The sequence below is a fragment of the Eptatretus burgeri genome, chromosome 14 (assembly GCF_056783735.1).
Source record: "Eptatretus burgeri isolate ZD-2024b chromosome 14, Ebu_testis_v1, whole genome shotgun sequence".
Classification (NCBI taxonomy): domain Eukaryota; kingdom Metazoa; phylum Chordata; class Myxini; order Myxiniformes; family Myxinidae; genus Eptatretus; species Eptatretus burgeri.
Window position 1 is genome coordinate 5,068,822 of NC_140974.1, and position 6,000 is coordinate 5,074,821.

Below are 6,000 nucleotides of genomic sequence, written 5' to 3' on the forward strand. Positions count from 1 at the left end.
CTTATCCAGGGTTCCCCCTGATGATGTCGTCTTTGCTTTTTGCTTGTTTGGGTTCCTTCTGATTACTCCAATACATGACTTTACCTATTTGGTCTTCCATTAGATTTTAATTTAATTTATTTTAATCCCATTTTAAATTCATTTGGATAATAATAAGCATCATGGGTCAATAGAACAACATGGGTGAAGTGTCTGAGCAAAGCAGGGTTGCATCAAAGCAGGATGTCTTGGTACCTGATCATCACTGCCAGTAGTTATAAAGAGGCAGTTCTAGTTATGTCTATTCTTAATTACGTAACACACCAGAAAACAAACACCACACAAAACAAGTGCTACTGATGGTTAGCAATGTCTAATTGGTCTTTTTCTTGTTTGTTCATGAAATTCTACATTAAATGTGAATTTGATTCCGCAACTCTTTAAACTTTGCCGAAAGGATTTCTTTTTATCTTTCATCGTTTTATGTTTTCCGGCCCATTCAACGATCAGGATGATAAGGAAGGATTCTATTTTACACTTTATTGAAAGTAAAATATCTCGCAATTGAGAAACCTCAAATATGTGTTTTGTTTTTCACCAAAATAATTTGTGATGTTTATTTTTTGTTTTGTTTTTTACGCCAAAAGAAATTATGTTGAAACATTGTATATCCTGTGGATAATTAGTAATATAACAATCAGTTTGTTTTACAGGTTATTCTATATTATAATAGAAGCAAATCTCAGTTGTCTTTAAAGGAGGGATTTGAAATTCAATTTATTATTGTTTCATCCTGTTAATTTCTCATCACCAGGTGATCATATTCCATACGAAAAATTGGAGAAAATACCAGATCATGTCACACCCATGCTTCCTGATAAAGACCCATCTGAAAAATTGGAGAAAATACCAGATGATGTCACAACCGTGCTTCCTGATCAAGACCCATCTAAATTACTGAAGAAAACACCAGATCATGTCACAACCGTGCTTCCTGATAAAGCCCCATCTAAAATATTGGAGAAATTACCAGATCATGTTACAACCGTGCTTCCTGAGGAAGATACCGTCACTTCTCAACTGCCGCCACTCTCGACAACGGGACTTAGAGTTTCAGACATCACATCCAATAGCATGAAGTTGAGTTGGAGATTTCTTTCCCAAGTTTTTGACAAGTTCATCATCAGCTACAAACCCAAGGAGAGCACCGAAGATCCAAAAGAGATCGAGGTGAAAGGTAAAGAAAACATGGTCATTCTTCCACAACTGACTGAAGACACAGAATACTTGGTGAAGGTCACTGGTTATAAAAAGGAGATACCTTCTGTGCCTCTTGAAGCCATTGCCACTACAGGTAAAATATGATGAACTGGCACATGTCGTTACACTTTGAAATGTTTGTGCAAAATCATCACTAAATTATTTGAGGTAATTCAAATTGAACCTGATGTAATCACACAGCAATGCATATTTATTTCAAGAAATGTTGGGGCTACAACGTGTTATTGTTTGATAAGCTTATTAAAGATGTGTGATGTAAGAATATCCTCACATTCTGCTTCCTTTTCATTTTACAAGATTAAATGATGTCAAGTGGAATATAAAGGAAAAGTTACCTATTGCTAAATTCCTTTTTTTTCTCCATTACAATTGTTGACACTTTCACAGGCTTCATAAACACTGAAAATCATCTCCTCATATAATCCAGAATTAAACTAGAATGGTCCACGGTCGAGTGCACACCTCCGCCGCCAGACTGAACAGTTTATGTTTTCTCTCCCACTGATTGGCTGGATCTGCATCCGGATCTTCACCAAAATCAAATTAATTAGTCCTTGTCACACACCTAACTCATTCACCAAAGTTTGGTTATAATCAATCGACATGTTTTTGAAATGCCATGCGATGTGTCATTTTTGGCTCCATCACTCACTGGTGAAAAATGACTTTCAAAAATTTACTATCCAAACAGAGTTTCATCAAATTCTAATCAATGCATCCTTGTCACACAAGCAATCTGTCCCACTCAATTTTGTCCAAATCTGTCCACAAATTCTTGAGATTCCTTGCTCACAGACAAACAGACTGACATCAGACGCGGTGAAAACATAACATCCATCCCCCTTCGGTGACGGAGATATTTGCATCCTTCATAAAAATACATGTTTCTTGATCTTTCACATCAACGTTTCAGTTTTAGAGATCTCACCTTTCAGCGTTTTTGTGGCAAGATCCGATTATCAAGATAACCATTTTTGATATACTGATACGAGCAATCATCAATTTCTTCATTTTGTTTATCTTCTTCCTGTCCACCAGGTTAGCCATCCTTTTGCCCTCATCTTTTTTTCAGGTCCACATTCTCAAATTGTTCTTTCTCATATTTGTCTTTGTTACATATCATAATGTCCCTCGCCAGGGGAAAGGGTATTCCACTTGGCTCTGTTTGTCACTTGACAAAAAAAAGTTTTCACCAAGTATGTTGCTCTGTTTGTCTGTTTGTCACACGAATTTTGGCCACAGTTTTCAAGCAATTGTTCGAAAAAAAAATTTGTTTAGGTGCCGGACCAAGCCTTGATTTTGGTGAAGATCCGAATCAGGATCTGGATCTGAGAATGTTTTAAGTGATTCTTCACCATTGAGAGATGGGGCCAAAAACGATATATGGCACTATTTCAAAAGGTTATGGATGGATTCACCCAAAACGTGGTGTACACATTGGGAGTACCACGAGGAAGAATTCATTTAATTTTGGTGAAGATCTGGATCCAGATCTGGATTCGAGGATTATTTAATTTTTCACCGATTCTTCACCATTGAAAGACGGGGCTGGAAACGATATTGCATGATATTTCAAAAAGTTGTGGACAGTTTCGGATTAACCTTGGTGGACATGTTGTGTGTGTGAAAAGGATCAAATTGATTCGATTTTTATGAAAATCCGAATCCGGATCCGAATCCGAGAATTTTTTAAGCGATTCATCATCATTGAGAGAGGCCCAAAAGTGAAATATAGCACGATATTTCAAAAGGTTATGAATGGATTTGCATGAAACTTGGTGGAAAGGTTGGGAATGCCACCATGAAGAATTGATTCAATTTTGGTGAAGATCCGAATCCACATTTTTCTCCAGAGTTGTTTAATTATTATCTGATTTTTCACCATTGAGAGATGGGGCTAAAAACGATATTTCATATTATCTCAAAAAGTTGTTGACAGATTCAGATGAAACTTTGTGGACCGGTTGGGTGTGTGAAAAGGACGAATTGATTCAATTTTGGTGAACATTCAAATCCGGATCTGGATATGAGAATTTTTAAAGTCATTCTTCACCATTGAGAGATTGGGCCAAAAACTAAGTATGTCATGATTTCTCAAAAAGTTGTGGACGGCTTGTGACATAAACAAGGTGGAAGAGTTGGTTTGGCGACGAGAACAAGCCAATTTGATTTTGGTTCAGGTGCGGATTCAAATCCGACCTATCAGTGAGAAACAGAATTTAAACTGTTCAGACTGGCAGCAGTAGGCGCTCCACCGAGTGCCATTCCATTTCGTCAAGTGTCGCTCTTTAACTGATTTTTCATTTGTTATCTTGCCAAAACGAAGTTTTTGCAAGATATGTAAGTCAGCTTGTATGTTTTTTGTTTTTTTTTTTGTCTGTAATCACGTATAAAAAATTCTGCAGAGCACAGTTATCATTGGAAATTTTTGTAACTTCGCATATCAGAGGCCTATAGAGGTCCCTTTCAGCACATAAAATTTTGAAGGTCAAAGGTCAAGGTCACTTTGTCGCAAATCAGGGGAGTCGACAAACCCTTATTTTTTGAGTAATTTTGATCGGATCGTCTTCAAACTTCATGGGAATATAATTCATGGTCTGGCGCTCAGCTAATTAATTTTTGGTGGCGATTGGCCTTGACTTTCATGGTTAGCGCCGATGGTCAAACATATTTGACCCCAAGGTCAAATATTCAAGTTTTAGGAACCATATCGTGTAGTACCTCAAATTGAACACTTCGATGAGTGCTTTCTAGATATGTCAAGCTTGAGACATTATGACGTCATTTGGTGACGTTGTGAGGCAAACGCATATTTTTCATGGTTACTCTGCAGAACGATTCTCATTGGAATCTCTCGTAGGCAGATATTCCTCAAGGAGTTGCTCCTGGTGGATAGCAGCTCTGTTCACCTCAGTATGACCTTAAAGAAGTCACACGTGGTCACCTTTTGGCAAGATACGGGTCACCCTGCGGGTGACATGGGTTTATTTGGTTATTTGTCTGGTTGCTTGTCTGCAAAGAATATGAGTGTTTTTTTCTCTGCAACCGCTTGTCGGATTGACAAGAAATTTTCACCAAAGGCGCATCTGCTCATGGAGAATGTTTTATTGATAATTATGACATCATAGATCACGTGGTGTGGCAGCCATGTGGAACAAAGGGAAAAATTTGACCTCTTTATCTCTGAAACCTCACCAAGGAAAAAATTTAAACTTCGCAGATGGCAAGTGCTCCTCATGGGGAAAAGGTGTGATTTTCTTTTTTATGATGTCATGGGTGCCTTCGTCATGACGTCATAATTGCATACATAGAACGCTTCATCCGATCAGTATGAAAAATTTTCAGGGTGATCTTGGGATAAATTAGTCCACAGAAAAAAAATTATGATGTTATGGATCATGTGGTTTGGCAGCCATATTGTTTTTTATAAAACCTTCAAAAACCTTCTCTGAAATGGCTGAACAGATTGAAACGAAGATTTACAAGTATGACCGCCTTTCCATGAGGAACAAAATGTTCACAGGTATGATGTCATCGATCACATGGTTTTGCAGACATATTGAATTTACCCTAAAACCTATAATCATCTTCTTCGCCAGAATAACTGGACAGATCAAGTGGAAACCACACAAACGTTCTCCAAGCCTTGAGAATACCAGAGTATCCACGAATAATTGAGACGTCACATGCTGTTACAGTCAAATTGGATTGAGCGTAGATCTTTAAAAAACAAAAAATTCTCTTCAACCGCTTCATCGATCGACGTGAAACTTCAAAATTATGATTTTTGTCGTGATGGGGAATATATGTTTTAAATTTCGACCTGATCGGACGCATGGTCTATCAGGCAGAATTATTTAATTGTTTTGATCTGGGTTCTTTTTGATAAATATTTTTTGAATGAGGCTCACTTGCCTGTGCTTAGACAGGTTTGAGGTTAGAGGCAAAGCAGCTGAAATGTGAATCTTACCCAGGGTTCCCCCTGATGATGTCGTCTTTGCTTTTTGCTTGTTTGGGTTCCTTCTGATTACTCCAATACAGGACTTTACCTATTTGGTCTTCCATTAGATTTTCATTTAATTTATTTTAATCCCATTTTAAATTCATTTGGATAATAATAAACATCATGGGTCAATAGAACAACATGGGCCAAGTGTCTGAGCAAAGCACGGTTGCATCAAAACAGGATGTCTTGGTACCCGATCATCACTGCCAGCAGTTATAAAGAGGCAGTTCTAGTTATGTCTATTCTTAATTACGTAACACACGAGAACACAAGCACCACACAAAATATACGACACAAAAACACAAACACCACACAAAACACGTGCTACTGCTGGTTAGCAATGTCTGATTGGTCTTTTTCTTGTTTGTTCATGAAATTCTACATTAGATGTGAATTTGATTCCGCAACTCTTTAAGCTTTGCCGAAAGGATTTCTTTTTATCTTTCATCGTTTCATGTTTTCCGGCCCATTCAACTATCAGGATGATAAGGAAGGATTGTATTTTACACTTTATTGAAAGTAAAATATCTTGCAATTGAGAAACCTCAAATATGTGTTTTGTTTTTCACCAAAATAATTTGTGATGTTTATTTCTTGTTTTGTTTTTTACGCTTAAAGAAATTATGTTGAAACATTGTATGTCCTGTGGATAATTAGTAATGTAACAATCAGTTTGTTTTACAGGTTATTCTGAATTAAAACGATGGATATTATAATGGAAGCAAATCTCAGTT